General features: G+C 42.8%; 1 protein-coding gene and 1 long non-coding RNA gene across 7 annotated transcripts in view; both read left to right on the top strand.

Moving 5' to 3' along the window:
• CACNB4 (calcium voltage-gated channel auxiliary subunit beta 4) overlaps positions 1–17,185 on the top strand; it is a 241,374-nt gene that overhangs the window by 49,523 nt on the left and 174,666 nt on the right. The gene's annotated exons all lie outside the window — the stretch shown is intronic.
• The window catches only part of LOC139076608 (uncharacterized), a 34,667-nt gene continuing 31,492 nt past the window's right edge, over positions 14,011–17,185 (top strand). For both annotated transcript variants that reach the window (XR_011528356.1, XR_011528357.1), the window contains exon 1: positions 14,011–14,113. This is a non-coding gene — a long non-coding RNA (uncharacterized lncRNA). The remainder of the gene's footprint in view (positions 14,114–17,185) is intronic.

Here is a 17,185-nt window from a genome sequence, read left to right as displayed (position 1 = left end):
TTTAACAAGATAAATAAGTGAGTTCTAGATATTTTTTCATAAATATGTAAAAATTTGAAGTATATGTATGTGTCTTTATGAATGTATGTATAAATGTATATATGCACACACACACACACACTGTTTTAATTTTAAGTGTGAAGGTAAAAGAATTAACAACACTTTCAGCCAGAAAGGACAACCTAAGACGTAAAATACCAGTTTTCTTCCTCTTAATCATCTTCTAATGATTATCTGCCATCGGCAGATGGCCACGCAATATGAGCAGTAAATAATCTAGTAAATGTAACTGGTGTTTTTGGTCAATGAACTGCCAGTCTAGCTTCTTGGTCCTCAGCCTGACTTCGAAGATTAAGTCCCCTGGTCTGTAGGACTCACTCAGGAAACCTCAGAGGCCAGGGAGATGCAACCTTTTCCCCATGTAGGTGCCTGAGAAATGCAGTCCAATGCCCTGGAAAACCTCAAACATATGAGAACAAGGCCTGGGGAGGGAGCAGATGGAGGAAGGGAATGGGAATTGGACAGCATTCCTAGTGTTAGAAGGGAGCAGGAACAGATGCTTCTTGAGACCTTGCTGGTGACCCCAGATTAGTTAGTAGGGGCACCCAAAAAGGCATTCTAGCCTTCTCACCATCCTAGCAGAAAGTAGTTTGGGAGCTTCTGGGAGCTTATCCCTTGCAAAGTCGTTGACCTGGCTTTGGGTGTTGGGGAGATAGAGTATTGCTTCTGAAGCAGGAGTTGGTCCATTCCAGCCCTGCATTGAGGGTGAGGTTTGGCTAGAAGAGTGGTCACATAGTTTACTCATTCACTCATTCAACTAATATTCATTGAGCACCTACTGTGAGCTAGGCATTATTCCAAGTGCTGGTGATGATGGAACGAGCAAGACAAAGGCCCTGTATGGAGTTTGTGTTCTGATAGATATTTAACATTTGATACACGTTATATATTGTGAAATGATTTCTACCATGAGGTTTGTTAACACACCTATCACCTCACATAATTGTAATTTTGTTTTTTACAAATGTTTGTGGTGGGAACATTTAAGGTTTACTCTCTTAACAACTTTAAAGTGTGTAATAGTCTTGTTAATTGTAGTCACTATGCTGTATATTAGATCCCCAGAACTTACTCATCTTTCTGATGGAATTAATAGAAAATTAATAGGAAAGGATTAACAAAATTTGTTGTCTGTGTTCTTAGGCTCAAGAATCTGTGTAATAAACCATGAATTGATAAGGCATCTTCCTGTTTTAGGTACATAAACTGAGCACTCAAGGGAAACATTTCTGGAATAAGGGAAAAGCACTTAGTGCTCAAATTTGGTCTTCTGACTTCCAGGTGAATATTCCTTCCAAAAATGCTGGACAAAACACTATCTTTTAATCACTTGCAAAATATCTCCCTTTTTGATGGTTTTGGAGGAACAAAGAGAAGTCATATCCAAAGCTGTTTCTTGATTGAGTCTTTTTCAGAAAATCAGAGGATTACTGAAGGCAAGTATTTCCAGTGGTATAATCTCCGAGTCTCTTGGCCGTGGATGGATATGCCCCAATTCTTCTTTCTTCCTGAAAAATCTCCATGCCCTAGTCTTCTATCAAAACTCGGACCTTTCATGGTAGTGATTTTAGTAAACTTTCTCATAACCAGCAATAGCGTTCCTCCAGCCCTACCCTGGCCAATTGTCTACTTTCTATATTTCTTCCCACTGTTGTATTAGTTTTGTTTTTTCTACTGAATTTAATCATCCATGGAAAATTTAAATAGAAATTTATAGTCCCCATTACAGATTGTCTTTTCCCTTATTCCAGAAATGTTTCCCTTGAGTGCTCAGTTTATGTACCTAAAACAGGAAGATGCCTTATCAATTCATGGTTTATTACACAGATTCTTGAGCCTAAGAACACAGACAACCAATTTTGTTAATCAAAATTGACACTGATGCACAAAGTGTCCTGCAGTGAAAAATTCCAAAGGGGAGAAAAATAATACTTGGGGACTAGCTAATGGGAAAGGGGAAAGTCATCTGCCTTTCTTAGTGTCTCAGAATCATATTAAATGTCGAGAGTTTGTTGAGAGAAACCAGAAGGGCTTTATCTGAGGTTGAAATCCTTGCATGGAGTTCACAGATTCTGGCTGGTCACGGGGTCTCCACCCTGAAAGGTCGAGATCGGGGTCCCAGTCATTGCTGTACTGCCGTGGGCATTTAGGGCTTTGCCAAGATGACCAACATGGGGATTTGATCATAATGTAATTTTGTTTATGTGAACATTTTCTCGCCAGGAAATTGTCTTGAAAATACCAATTTGTTTCACAGAAAATATCAAGTAGGGGTTAATTACCATCATTTGGCACTGGCAACTTGCATACTTGAGTATGAACAAAGGGCCAGCTTTTTAGGTAAGATGTAAACATTTCTCTGATCTTAAAAAATTCTTTCTGAATTTAATTAGCTGAAAGAAATAGTGAAATATGAGATTTTGGATTAACATGGCGTCATATGCTTTGGTTTAGTTCTTATCTGAGCCAGATTTGATAATAGGGATTTGTAAATTTGAAGATTCTAGGTGTTATTGACTTCTTTGTAGGAGTTAAATACCATAAGATAGCAGAAATGTGAACTTTCTGATACAGCAGATGTATAAAACTCTTACTTTTTAACTAGTATATGGGTTAGACCTCTTGGTATTTTTGATACTTAAAAAAAAATCTCTCAGCTAATTTATTCAGAATAACCCATAAATGAGACATAACCATTTAGCTGCAGTGAAAACAGCGAGCTGTCATTTACTAGCCAGTATAGTTTTTGTAGAAATAGAATGTGAAGTTAGAATTCATATTCTGTTTGAACATAAAGTATATTCGTTTCTCTGATACAATTAAGGGTTTTAATCTTTGTCAACAAATTATGCCCAAAGTATACAAGATACATATTGTCATAAACATCTTCATTTTATTCTCTGTTCTTTGTTCAAAAATCTTTTGAGAAATAGATGATATTTTATATATGTACAGGTTCAGTGCTTTCTTCATGTCTACAGCTATGTTTCTGAGGACTTTGTGGTTTTCTCAGAGCTTTGTTCTGCTTGTCTAATGTCATAGAGGAATCTCTGCATTTCTGTGAACAACGCTGGTCCCACACCTGCCAGGGGGCAGAATTAGCAATCAGATGTTTACATTAAGAGATAGAAAGAAGCATGAAACAATGCTCTTATCCTCAAAGAGCAAACAGTAAAGTTGGAAAGGTAAGACAGAACCTATGTGAAAACAATTAAAAATATTCTAGGGCTCCATGTGCTGTTTGGCAAGTAATCAGAGTAGGAAAAGTGTAGGCTTTCTGAAAAAGGGTGGTTAAGGAAAGGCTTGGGTTCAACGTTGGGGGATAATAAGATGTTTGAATAGGTAGAAAATCAGAAAGCTGTTTCTTGATTTTTTTTAATACGAGGAAATGTTAGCTGATAGAGCTAAACCTTTAAAAAATTGTTTACCCCAGAAAAACTAACCAAGGGGGCCTCAGTCCTGGGATAGTTTCTGATCTTTCCTCTGTACTGGTCCAGAGCTCTGGATGAGGAACTGGTGAGAGTCACCTCTGGGAGCTGTCGTCATGTCCTCTTGGGGTGGGGACATACAGGCCTGGGAAGAGAGTGGGTTTCTTTTCTGCCCAGAGAGTGTCCTGGGCCAGGAGGCAGAGGCCTGGGCTCCTGTCCCTCTCCACCACTAACTTGCTGTGTGACCTCAGCCAAGTCACAGCACCTCTCAGGGCCTCCGTGCCCATCTGTGTGGCAGCACCCTCCCACCCTCCTCCTGATCTCACATTCTGTGAGTCTTTGAAAATGACTGAGTTCGCAGCTAGTCCTGTCTTTTATTGCCTGCGTCTTTTGTGGAGAGGGATTCAAGACGAAAGGGAAGCCTCTCCCTCTGCTGTTAATTTGCTGAAGGAGATGCTGGGCTGCGTTGGTAAAGGGCTGGGTTGAGGCAAGGACAGCCTTTCTTCTCCGGTGCCTCCAGCTGCTCCCTCACACCTAGACACTTACATCTCTGAGTCAGACTCAGGTTCTGAGATGGAAGTCCTAAGTGCTCATCATCTCTGCTGAGCACACTCATTATCTGCAATCAGGCAGCACTCCAGCTTCTGGCCTGCCATTAGCGAAACCCCTGTTGTCTTTAGTAGATGCTGGATGGGGGATATGCGGTCTGAATTGGGCCCATTAGGCCAAAGGCAGACAGCAGTACTTGGAAAGGGGCTGAGAAGGGCTGTTTCACTGTACCCAGCAACTTGTGCTTTCTCTGGCATGCGAACTAGCAAACCCCAGAAGGACAACCTCCCCACCCTCTTGCCTCACAAAGCTATTTGTTCTGTGTTCCCATCGCAGGCGAGCATCCTTGATGCTTTAAAGAATTGAGGAACTTTGCCATGGGCAGGATTTATGAAAGCAACCCGTGCTCCCGCCTCCCGCCCCCAAACACAGCATGGTGGATCACAGTAGGTTCCTGACATGCATTCCTTTGGGGACCTCTCTGATCTTCCCCAGTTTTGCCTGCAGGCATGAACATTGAACAGATTCCCTGGGGCCTGCCTTTTGTCACAGGCTCTTTGGGGGTCGTTGCCTTTCGCATCCAGCTGCTGAAGCCTGGCTCCATCTTCCCTGCAGGTTGGGGTGCTGCCAGCTCCCTGCTGTCGTGTTTGGCAGGTGGTTCCAAGGATGAGGGGCAAGCGGCAGTACTGCAGGCTTGCTGAGGTCTTGGCTGCAGGATGGCTGCCCTGGCTGACTTTCAGCCAACTGGGAGAAGAAAAATCTGGCAAAGCACCTCCTCTCTTCAGATCTCAGAGGGAAGCTGTGGCTGCCCTGCAGCATTTCTCTCTCTCCATCCCATCTCTAGGAAAAGAAGAGAGTCGTCCCTAAACGCTGCGCCCTCACCTGGGAGGGTTTAGGGGCTTTTGGTCAAAGCAGGAAGGAGAACAATGTAGCTTCACCAGGAGTCAGGAGGTCACATTGAGTTGTTCATGCAATACTTCAAAACGTGTTCGTCTGTATTTCTTGCATCTTTTTTGTTTTTGCTTTGAAATGTGTAAAACAAGAAGTCAGATATGTAAGCATTTGTGGAGCATTTGTGTTTACACAGACTCAAGAACAGCATGATTGCGCTGTCATGTCCGCAGATGTATTTCTTGAGGAAGGACTGAGGTTTGGGCCCAAGCAGGATTTCTTTTTCTTGGGATGACTCATTTTATGAATCAGTGGGATGCAGAATGCCACACAAACACCTCCTTGGATTCATGCTCAAAGGAGAGAGCCTCACTGCTTTATTAGGTATAGGAAGTGTTGCTGTAACTTCTGTCTTAGAGAACTCTTCAAACAGGGTGAACAGGGTATTATCAGTATTTCTGTCCAAACCAGGATCCTCACATATGACTCAGTGAGAAGGTAGCAGAACCAAACCTCAGGGAAGAAGACCTTAAGTAAGCACTTGGGAGCCTGCTGTTTGTCCCCCGAGAATGAACTGTGCCAGGGTCAGCAGGTGTGCAATATGGTCTAAGAGCGCCATCTTGTGGCTCAAGCATCATAAATGTTTTGAGATAGAAACACCCAAAATAGGGATTCTGCCCACTTTCAATGCCTTTTTGAAGCTAGAGTTCATGATAGCTGCTTTTTAGCATCTTAGAGCAGTTCCTGGCATACTCAGTTAATATTTGTCAAATGAAACTTTTTGGAGGGACCTCATGCTGTGGCAGAGGCAACTTGTTCTATGTTATAGTGGAAGGCGCAGCCAGGACTCTGACATTATGTCTTTGCAGGTGTGGTCCATAGGTCATTGAGTCCTCAGTGAGATGGAATACTCTGAATATCGTCTGAGTGGTCTCAAGCATCCTGGGAATATCACTTCCTGTGCTCTGAAAGCTGCTTCTAGAGGTTGATGGCCTCACTGAAATCTATCCTCTGTCACATTTAACATTTTTATTCTCATTGTTATAATGGGGTTTAAAAATCTTCTGGAAAATTTAGTTTACTTTTGAAGTTTTAAACTCAGATGCTTGAGGGAATAAGCTTGAGGGAAATTTTTATTTCTTTTTTTGTTGAGGTATAATTGACATAAAAGATTATATTAATTTCAGGTGTACAATATAATGATTTGAAATTTGTATGTATTGCAAAATGCTCACCACAATAAGTCTAGTTAACATCCATCACCATACATAGTTAAGAAGATTTTTTTTCTTGTGATGAGAACTTTTAGGCAAATATGCAGTATATATTATTAACTACATTCGCCATGTTGTACATTACGTCCCCATGACTTATTTATTTTATAACTGGAAGTTTGTACCTTTTGACTGCCTCCACCCATTTCCCCTGCCGCCCCACCTCCCACCTCTGGCAACCACCAGTCTGTTTTCTGTATCTGTGAGCCTGTTTTTTCGTTGTTTGGGTTTTTTTTTAGATTCTACATATAAGTGAGATTATACAGCATTTGTCTTTCTCTGTCTGCCTTATTTCATTTAGCATAACGCCCTCACGGTCCATCCATGTTGTCACAAATGGTAAGATTTCGTTCTTTTTTATGGTTGAATAATATTCCATTGTGTATATATACCACATTTTCTTTATTCATTCATCTGTCGATGGATGCGTGTTTCCATATCTTGGCTATTGTAGATAATGCTGCAGTGAACATGGGGATGCATATATCTTTTTGAGTTAGAGTTTTCATTTTCTTCAGATAAGTACTCAGAAGTGGAATTGCTGGATCATGTGGTAGTTCTACTTCTAATTTTTTGAGGAATCTCCATACTGAAAATTTTTGTTGATTAAGCTGAGGTAAAGTAATCTTGTGGTTTATCTAACAAGGACAGCCTTAATCCATTTTAGGTTTATTCTAATATTTTTGAAAGTCATCTTAAATAATTTTTGGAACAAAGAAGGGAATAAATATACAAAATAAAACAGTCCATTTAAAAATGTTCTTCCTTCCCATGAGGCATTTGAATCTTGCTTGTAATATGATGGAGACAGTGTCAGATATTTATCTTTCATTGGAATGTCAGACTTTCCTCCTCCTACCCAGAGGTTTGGGATTTGGGAGGGCACTGGATTATACAATAGACTAGCCAGTTTATGATTAGGTCAGGACATTGGAAATTTGTTCATTTAACAACAGGGACCAGTTCTCAACCACTGGCAGTGCTTTTGCGCTGCATTGCCAGGACTCCCAGCTTCCCGAGTGCTTCCTTTGATTGGCTCCTCTGCCTCAACCCAGCCCTTGATCCCACTTAGGTTAGAAGTCAAAGCCAGTTAGTCCCATTGAAGCAGCACCACACAGTGCTTAGTAGAGAATAAGAAGGCCAGCCCAACTCTTTTCCCCATAACTTCCTTTTCTTACTTCAAAGGCTAGCTGTGTTTGGAAGGGTCCTTTTGTGAGGGACGCCATTGCAGAAAGCAGCAACTTGATATATGATGCCATCTCTTGGTCTTTTAAAGCCAGACTGCAAACACCTGGAGAGCAAAAAAAAGCCACATCCTCCTACTTCATATGCAAAGCATCAAGTAAGAATTGGCATTTATATGACACTTTCCATGACAGGAGGCTTTTTCTAGGGAAGCTGCCTGCCGTGTCCCCATTTTGTGGTAACAGGGCTTAAAATAAAGAAGGAAGGCCAGAGCAGGCGGGTAAGGTCGGCTTGCTCTTCTTGCATGATACGTGTTGTCCTTGCTCTTAATTCCCCTGCAGTGTGGCCTCGTCCCTTCATTGTCATCACCCTTCACTGGAGCCCTGGGTGACTGCTCTAATGGGGACTTCTGGGGCATTCAGTCCATTAAGTGTTGCCATTGGAATGCCAGTCTCTGCTCCCACTTCCCCTGCAGAGCTTTGCCGCCCAGCATGGACGGATTAAGATCTACTTTGCAAGACTTGACTTGTGTTGGGATTTTAATTTGAAATGAAACTTAAATGCACTGACCCTGTGCATTCTGATAATTTAACAGCCCTGTTGGGAGACCAGTAATGAGGAGAAAGTTGCTCTGAGTCTTTCTTGCTCTTAAGCCTGACAGGTTTTATTTGGAAGAGTTGCCTGTTAGTGAGGGAGAAATGCTCATTTTTTTCCTGCCTAAGGAGCTATTGAACTTTATTTTTTCCCTCAGGTGTTAGGAAACAGGAATTAAAGATAGTATGTGACCCAGACACGCTGCGCAATAAAAAGTTCTTGCTTCCATCACGTTGCTGATTACCTGCACCTTGTTAATAAGGAAGAGAAAGATCTGTTACCTAAAAACAGAAGGAGTGAATAATTCTATTCAGGGAAATTTGAGACATCAGAGGAATTAGAGGAGTCCTTGCAAAAGGGCAAAAGCTTACATTTTTCATTTTTCTCTTTATTTCGTGTGACTTTTGCCTTAAAGCCTTCCTTCTTCCTCACTTTTTCCCACCCCCCACTAGCGAAATGTTGTGTCACATTATTTAGAACTTTCTAAATAGAGGAGAAAAAAATTCTTCCAAGTTTGGCTCCTCTGTCCTTCGAGAAGATACTGTCTGTGGAGGAGAGTTTATAAAAAGATGGGAGGTTTGGGTTCCTGTTACTTTTGGAAATGGTATTTACCCAGATCACACGGAATCTGCCTCTCACTCTACATGGTGCGAGCCGATAGGGTGGAATCCTCACGTGGTAGAGAGGCAACTGGAGACCATGCCGAGGGACCTCAGGAGACCTGAACTGCGTGGGTATCCAGGCAACTGTGAAGAGAGGCTGCAGCTGCTCAGCAAGGATGCTGGGCGCAACCCCTCAATACCCTCTCTGTTGTTTTCAGTAACTTTAAAGGGTGGCAGTCCGTCCACAACACTCAAGGGAGGATTTAATCGAAGAGTTTGATTTGCATCAGCAAGTGGAAATCTGCCCTTTTGCAAAAACAATTGTCAGTATGGTTCTTCATCCTCCTTTCCCTCCATTCGCTTTGGTGGTTATTTAACCAGCCATGTAAGCCTGCTTTCTAGCCTCAGATAAGCCCAGCTCATCCCCACCTAGGCCTCTCCCCTGCCTGGCCTGGTGTCCTCCGGGTCTTTGTCCGGCTCCCTCCTCCTCACTCAGCCCTTAATAGATGTGAGATCTCTGCCGGGGGGCCTTTCCGCACCAACCTAGCTAACCATTTTTTGGTTTTCTATCTTCATAGTATTTTAAGTTCCAGAAATGACCTTAAATGCCGGTTAAAAGCACACACTCTGGCGTCAGATCCCTTAGGTGCATCTCAGCTCCACCACTTACATGCTGGATGTCTTCTTCCTGCCCTTCCACGTCCAGTTTCTACTCTCCTCCACCCTGTTCTGTGCCCAAGGGTCCTCATCCATGGCTTCTTACCACAGGCTTCTGCTTCTGCTTCCCACTGGGCTCTGCCGATGGAGGGAGGCAGGGTTGAGGGGGTGGTGCGGTGAGGGGAAGCTGAGGGCTGCTTGGATCCCGGGCTTTCTCCGAGTCGGGGCACCTGCCCAGCTCTAAGGAAGGACACACCTCCTGCCAGCTAACAGTGCTGTCTGTAGAACCACCCTCTCTGCTTTCTGCACCTGCTCCCTCAGCTCACCCCTTTCACACGGGGGTGGACAAGGGCCCCTCTGTTTGTGCCCTGCGCTTCTGCACTACCCCTTTTTGGTTTCCTTAAACACTGCCCACACCTTTATGAAACTCTCCTCAAATCACTCCGTTTCAGAATGCCCTTTATTTCTTGCAGAGGGATATAACTTACTAGCTATATGAACTTGAGGTAGCTAATTAACCTCTGTGCCTCAGTTGCAGCATCTGTGAAGGGCACATAATAGGAGAACCTTCTTTATAGTCCTTGTAGGATTAAATGCGTTAATATATGCAGAATGCTCAGCAGGGTGCCTGGCAGGTGGTAAATACTATGTAAGCATTTGCTGTTTTAATTATTGTTGTTATAATTGTAATTATACAGTTAATTACAATTATACAAATATAATTATAATTATTATTGTGTGTTTGTTGACCCATGTATTGCCTGCTTTGTCCCCTCTGGAATGCATGCTCCCTGGAGGCAGGGGCTCTGTCTTCTTGCTGCATTCCTAGCTTGTACAACAGTGCCAGCTCCTTAGAGGCACTTAATATATATCTATATATGTATCTATTTTTAACTGACTTTCAGATAACCAGAAAGCTCTATTCCATAATAAAGCTCAAGTCAACACACACTTATTGCATGTGTCAAATTTTAGTATTGTAAAACGTTCAAACTCAGTTATTGATTATAAATGAATTTTAATTGATTCAATAATATTTAAAAAGTGAGAATAATTTTAAAACTCTTTAAATAAGCACTAGTTTTATCAACTTTATGAGTTTTAAATTTGCTAATTTTCAACGTAGTGAAAAGTGTTTCCAGAATTATCTGCGTTTTCCAAGGTGTTAATCAAACTTTTCATTTAGGAAGACTTTGCCTGCTAACCTGGAAAAAATAAAATAAAGCTAAAAGCATGTTTTTAGCTGGACAGATTTGTCTTTGGGGCTTAATATAAACCCATCAGTGAGGAAATACAAGTTACAACGTTGCTTATAACACTAGGAACATATTTTCCTGCTAAGTGGATATAAGATCTCATAATGTTAATATATTTAGTGAATATTATCTCTTTTTTACCTGAAATTAATCAGTTTAAAAGTACAATTTACAGCCTAATAAATGCATCATGCAGTTAGACTTCCGTGCCTTTTCTTCCTTTAAAATTAGTCAGATTACATTTTTTCGTAGGATCATTGGTTTTTAACTTTAGAATGTCTCTTGATATCACTTACTTAATGGCAGTGGCAATTAGACTATTTAGTAAATGCATTGAATCAATCCTTAAAATGTTTTTTGGATCAAAACCCCTCTTTGTATTTAGCAGGAGTAATAGGGCTTTATGTAGCCGCAATTTTGGTCTGTTGCATTTATTGAACTGTAGACTGTCCTGTGGGGATTGAGGGAGGTGGGGAAGGGGGAGGAAGGAAGGATGAAGAAGACCAAACGCAAAATAAATAGGAGGCACAATCCTTCCTTCAAGCAGTTTATGGTCTTGTTAGATATGTGGAAAAGGAAAAGACGTGAGGCCACTTAGAGATTAAATGAATATATATAAATTAAGTCTGGGTATACGAGGAGACTATTAAAAAAAAAGGACATTGTATTTATTTATTTTTCTACCAGTTTATGTGAACAAAGATCATGCAGCCTGTTTTAGCAACACTAGCGTTTACTCATACAGAAGTCAGTGCCCTGATTGTCCAAGGGAAATGAAACGATGGGGCCAATTCCAGTGAAGAAAAATTGGCAAATGCCTAGAAGATGTCTAAACCGATTTTGTCCAAACGATGGTTTATTCGGCAAGAATTCAGTATGGCAAAAAAGGTAGGCCAGGCCCTTAAAGTTTGTTTTAATGGGGTTTAGAGAAGTGTGTAGTGAAACAGCTCCAGAATCAGAGTTCTGGTGTTCAAATCGTGATGCTGTCCACTAGCTGGTACCTTGGTCAAACTTTGCTGCCTCAGTTTTCTCATCTGTAGAGAGGATAATAGTGACTCTACTTCAGTGTTGTGAGGATTAAATGAGTAAACCCAGAGATCAGTGCTTGCTGTTATTATCTAACCTGCTTATTAATCCTCCAGCAGAAATACCAAAAACGTTTTAAGGTGGAAAGATATAAAGTACATGGAGATCTTCTCTGACAGGAGGAAATGCATTAAGTGAAAAAGCATTTAGGTTTTTGAATTCCCTATTATTAAAAATTAAGTTTTATTACAATTTTTCAATGATATAGGGTTAAAGCATAGTCCTTATTTGCTGTCCTTAAGGAATTTGAGATTAATTACAGCATTCTTAAAGTCATGACTCCCACAGTTAGATGCGTCATCTTCAGTAGTTGAGGGGTTAAATGAGTTGCAAGTCAGTAAGTCAGTTGTTGGTTTCTGTGGGCTGCAAAATCTGCTTTGCTCCATTGTGCTTTAAAGGAGAGAATGCTAAACGGATACCAGGAGACCTGGCTTCTGCCCCTTGCTGGCTGCATGGCCTGAGTCCGTCCTTTCCCTCCCTCGGCCTGCTCCTTGTCTGTGGAACAAAGATTCTGGACTAGTGAGAAGAGGATTCCTTCCAGCCCTCACAGTCTCCAGATCTATATTTTGAAACCATCTGCTGGGCAGTTTTAACAGAAGGTCTGAAAAATCAGACTTGGTCGTGTGCCTCTGTTCCTTTTTTCTTTTCCCTTTTTCGCCACATTTTCCCACCTTGGGGGATCCAGACACTTGAATCACCAAGGCTGTGCTGCGCTCTGCGCTTGCCTGAATATGACTGAGGGAGTTTGCTCTCCCTAGCTGAGTCTCAGTTAAAGCAAGACACGGGGCTGCAATGCTTCAAGCCCCTGGCTGTGCAAGACCGTCCGTCCTCACAGTGTTCACCTTCTAGAGAGCTGGGCGTGGATAGAAAGGACAGATTTTTCGTACAGAGGGAAGGATCCATTTTCAAAAGTGGATGATTACTAAAGCATTCTCCTCTTTTCTTTGCCTATGGCCCAATTCTCTACCATTCTCTCCCTTCAGGGTTTCCCAGAGTGCCCCAACTCTCTTCTGGTGCCTGGGAAGCTCTCTGGACTCTGCCACCTGAGGGTGAGGAGCCACCAGGAGGGGCTAACCGGGAGGGGAGGAAGCCCAGGATTAAGGATGAGGAGACCTGAGCTGTCTGGCAAAGCCCCTGGTCAGGAGGCCACCGTGGGGTCCACAGTACAGAAGCAGCATCTGTCAATGGCAGAAGGTCAGGAGGAAAAGAAATAACAAGTCACTCGCCTGCACGCTCTTTCTCATCCTCAGTGTCCCGTGTTTCCAGTTTCTGGAATATCCTCTTATCAAGCTGAACTGCATGTCACATGTAACATTTGAGTACAATTTAAATCCTGGTTCACCCTCAGACTTTTATGCCGTCCTTACCTCATTATGATGATTATATCTATTACTTGCTTGGATTTATAATTTGTGAGGTGTCCTTTGTGGAACGACCAACTGTCCTGGGGACTGAGGGGGTGGGAGGGATGTTAGATGCTAAAATCAAGACAGTTCCAGGAAGCCAGGATGGTTGGTCACCCTTCCTTTTGGTCCTCTTGTGCTTTCAGACAAGGAGTTTCTCCATATGTTCTTATGTCTTCATCTGTCAAGTATCTTGTTACCCCATGGCAACACCTGTTGTCTACCCCAGTGCCCTTGTCCGGGCCTGCTCTACCTGCTTTCTTGTCCCTCCTTGTCTTCGCCTGATGCGAGGCTGGGCAGCGAATGAGCCGTCTCCCCTGGGTCTTGTTGGACGTCAGTCTCCGTCTCAGAAGGGAGAGTGCTCAGAGTTGCCTCTGAAAGAAAATGCAGCATCTTGAACTTGGGTTTGAGGGTTCTCTCCTCAGCGCACCCTTTTCTGTGCTTTCCTCTTTACTCACCTCATGATGTGTGCCTTTGCTTCCTCGTCACCAACACAGTCCACCTTCTCAGCCTTCATCTGTTTTTCTTGGATAGAATATTCTCCCCCAAACGACTTGGATTTTTCTCCTTAAAGCTGCTTGCTCTATTAAACCTTCTTGAACAAACCTCTCCTTTGTTCCCATCCCTAGCCCTTTTTGGTACATTTTTATGTATATGCTTTTTTCTTGCCAATATCCTTTGCGTGAGTTCCCTGTTGCTTATTAGATCTTAAGCACTAACTGGAAGGATCTACTTCTCCCTTCCTGTGACTCCCCCAAAGCTCGCTGCAAGCTGTTCCCCACGTGGTTACGCGTGAAATGTTTTTGACCAACAGATTGCTCATTTAGTCTCAGTCTTTGTTGGATGCCAAGGAGAACAAATTAAAATAATACTCTCTTCTGCTTCTTTCACAAGAAGACAAATAGAAATGATAGGGTTATATGGATTGCATGATGATGATGAAATGATTGCATCATTATCTGGAAATCATGTGGGTTAAATATTCAAAGGTGCAGGTGGTTTGCCTGTAGGCCACAGAAGAACAGGTTAAGTCAATGAGGACAGGGATAAGGCTTGGGCCGTTCTGTGTTAGAGAACAGGAGGCGTCGTTGGGTGTCAGGAGAATGTGTCTTGATTCACGCAGGGCAGGTATGAATCTGGGTCACAGTGAAGTGCTTGTTCATGTTCCATTTATATGTTTTGGGTAGCTTTAATTTTGTTAAATTTTGCAGCTTTTCTCAGTTGTGCCCTTTGCTGGTCTGGAGGTTATAATAACAGCCAACGAATCAGTAACTCTTTGGTTTGGCATCCACCATTGGAATCTCTGGAATTCCCAGTCCTAACTGACTTATTTCCATTGAAGAAGATTAAGGGCTACACCCTCATTTGCTCTTCCCTCATTCTTTCCCTTCCTTTAGGTCTTGGCTCAGATGACCCGTGTCTAGTGGTTGCTCCGGTCTGGAGGAGAGGATCCAAAATTTGGTTCTGATGTTGAGACTGATGGTGCCACACATGCATGAAGAGGGTGTGAAGAGATTTATTACTCACAAATTGAGGCTCTCTGCGGAGAGTAGGCCGGGTGCCCAGACAGGTCTGAAAATGGCTTGAGAGAGCAGGGCGGGGCAATTAACTGGCTTTGGATTTTATGATGGTGAGGGGTTTGGGCTGGCCTCGAGATGTGTACTCTGAGCTTCCCAACCAGAGCCAAAGGAGGTAGCACACTGCTTTCCTCCCAGCTTCACCTGATGTGGCTCAAGAGGGCAAGAAAGAGGGATGCTGGTTATGAAAGCTGTCATCAGTCCAACATCAGAACTGGAGGCAGCCCCTTTATTACAGCCCATCTCTGAGAGGCTTTCTCTGACCACCACTTGGCACTACCTGATTTGGTATTAAAAGTTTATTTGTCTGATTGTTGTTTCCACCACTAGATTATAAGGGCTTTAGGTCTGACTTGTGCACCATCCAGTTTCCAGGGCAGAGAACTGTGCTGAGCAGTGTGAGGCTCTCCATGGGTACTTGCTGAAAGAATGCTGTGGCTTGCATGGATCCACTACCTGATGACCAGCCACATCTCTGACTCTTCCCCCTTGTGATGTTCTCCTCTAATTCCTTCTCATCTGTGGCCCCCAAGTCACTGAGTAGACTCTTGTTTCTCACAGTGAGTTCATCTACATTGGCATCATTGTCACGTTGGCATTTGTTCCCCTAAAGATTTGGAGAAGTGATTAATCTTGGGGATTAACAATTAGCCTCAGTATTGTCTGGTGGTTAAGAGTCTACACTTTGGGATGAGATATACTTAGGTTTATATCTGGGCTGCTTAGTAATTGTATGACTTTGACAATTTACTCAACAGTTCTCTGCATACATTTTCTCATACGTAACATGGAGATAATAATAGAACTTAGCTCTTACGCTGGTGTGAGGCTTGAATGACTTAATATGTGAAAGTGCATTGTAATGCTTGGTATATGGAAAATACTCAGTAAGAATTATTATTATAATTATTGGTTTTCCCATTCATTCATTCACCTCCTATTTACTGAGTGCTGCTGTAAGCCAGGCACTATTCTAGGTGCTGGGGATCAGCAAGGAATGAGCAAAATGGAGCCAAATCCCTGCCCTCATGGAGTTTAACTTCCAGTAGGAGAGACTGAAAATAAACAAATAAGAAAAACACATACTATGTTAGAGTGTGATAAATGTTGAGAAGAAAAATAAAGTAAGATCAGAAAAGAGTTGCGGTTTTAAATAGGGTTGGGCAGAAAAAGACCTCACTAAGAATATGACATTTATAAGTAAAGGTGTGAAGGAGATGAGAGAGGGAGGCAAGTGGTTAACTGGGAAAAGAGGGTTCCAAGCAAGTACAAATGCCTGGAGGCATAATTGTGCCTGGTATGTTTGAGGAGCAAAGGGCTCATAGCATATGTGATCTAAGAGGTCATAAGGGGCCAAGTCATGTCATGCCTTGACTTTTATTCAGTGAGAAGGGAAGCCATTGTGAAGTTTGGAACAGAGGAGTTACGTGCTCTTTCTTACTTTTTCACAGGATCTCTCTGGCTGCTCAGTTGAGAGTAGATTTAAAGGGAAAAGTGGTGTGTGTGGAAGGAGAGACACCAGTCAGGGGCTATAGCAATAATTCAGGCAAGAGATGATAATGGCTTGGACCAGGGAAGTGGAGGTGGTGAGAAGTGGTCATATTCTGCATGTATTTTAAAGGTAGAGTCAATAGAATTTGCTGATGGATTGAATGTGGGGAGTGAGAGAAAGTAAGGAATTGAGGATGACTTTGAAGGTTTTTGACCTGAGCAACTGGAAGAATGGGGTTGCCACTTTTCGAAGATCAGAGGAGGAGCAGGTTTGTGGGGGAAGTGAGTAGATCAGGAACTTGGTTTCGGATGTGATGAGTTTGAGATGCTTATTAAAAGTCCAAGTTGGTTATGTGAGTCTGGAGTTCAGGGGAAGGTTAGGGTTAGATATATACAGTTTGGAGGCATCAGATGTGGCCCCTACCTTGAGTACCAGCTGGCCCACCTTTGATATCTGCCACAGCTGCATTAGGCAGATTGCTTTGAGCTCAGACTCACTTCAAGTGCAAAGTGTATATCTCTTCATTTTCTGCTGCCTGGCCGTTTTCTGAAGCTAAGCACAGAGTAGAAGTGGGAGGGAGTTAATGCCTGCAGGGAAACTCTGCGTCAATGGGAAGTGAAGCAAGTGGGGAAACGCTTCAGCATCCTGGTGGTGGCGGCGGAGTGTGTTCTATACACTTTTCAAGGGGCCCAGCAGAATCCAGCCCCTGTTGCCCATAACAGTGACCCTGAAAATGCACATTTATATGGGCCTTTCCTCATCCTCTCTTATTCTCCCCACTGCTTCACTCCTGATTAATGGGATCATGTTCCAAATAAACTCCCTGCACCCAAGTCTTTAACTCTGCTTTCAAATGAACCCAAAGAAAGACATCGGCTTTTAAAAGGTATTTAAAGCCATGAGACTGGGTGTTGAGCTCTCCCAGAGTGAGTGTGGACAGAAAGAGAAGAAGTCTGGGAACTGAGCCTTGGGGCATTCTAGCATTTAGAGCAGTGATCCTCAATCCTGGATGAACATCAGAATCACCCGGGGCAATCTAATAGCCCACCCATTCCTGGAACCCCCGCCCGCCCTGATGAATGAAATCAGAATCATTGAGAGTGGGCTCTGGCGTCTCTATCTTTTAAAAGC

The sequence above is a fragment of the Equus przewalskii genome, chromosome 17 (assembly GCF_037783145.1).
Source record: "Equus przewalskii isolate Varuska chromosome 17, EquPr2, whole genome shotgun sequence".
NCBI lineage: Eukaryota > Metazoa > Chordata > Mammalia > Perissodactyla > Equidae > Equus > Equus przewalskii.
Note: the sequence above shows the minus strand (reverse complement) of the source record. Positions and strands in the feature narration are given on the sequence as shown.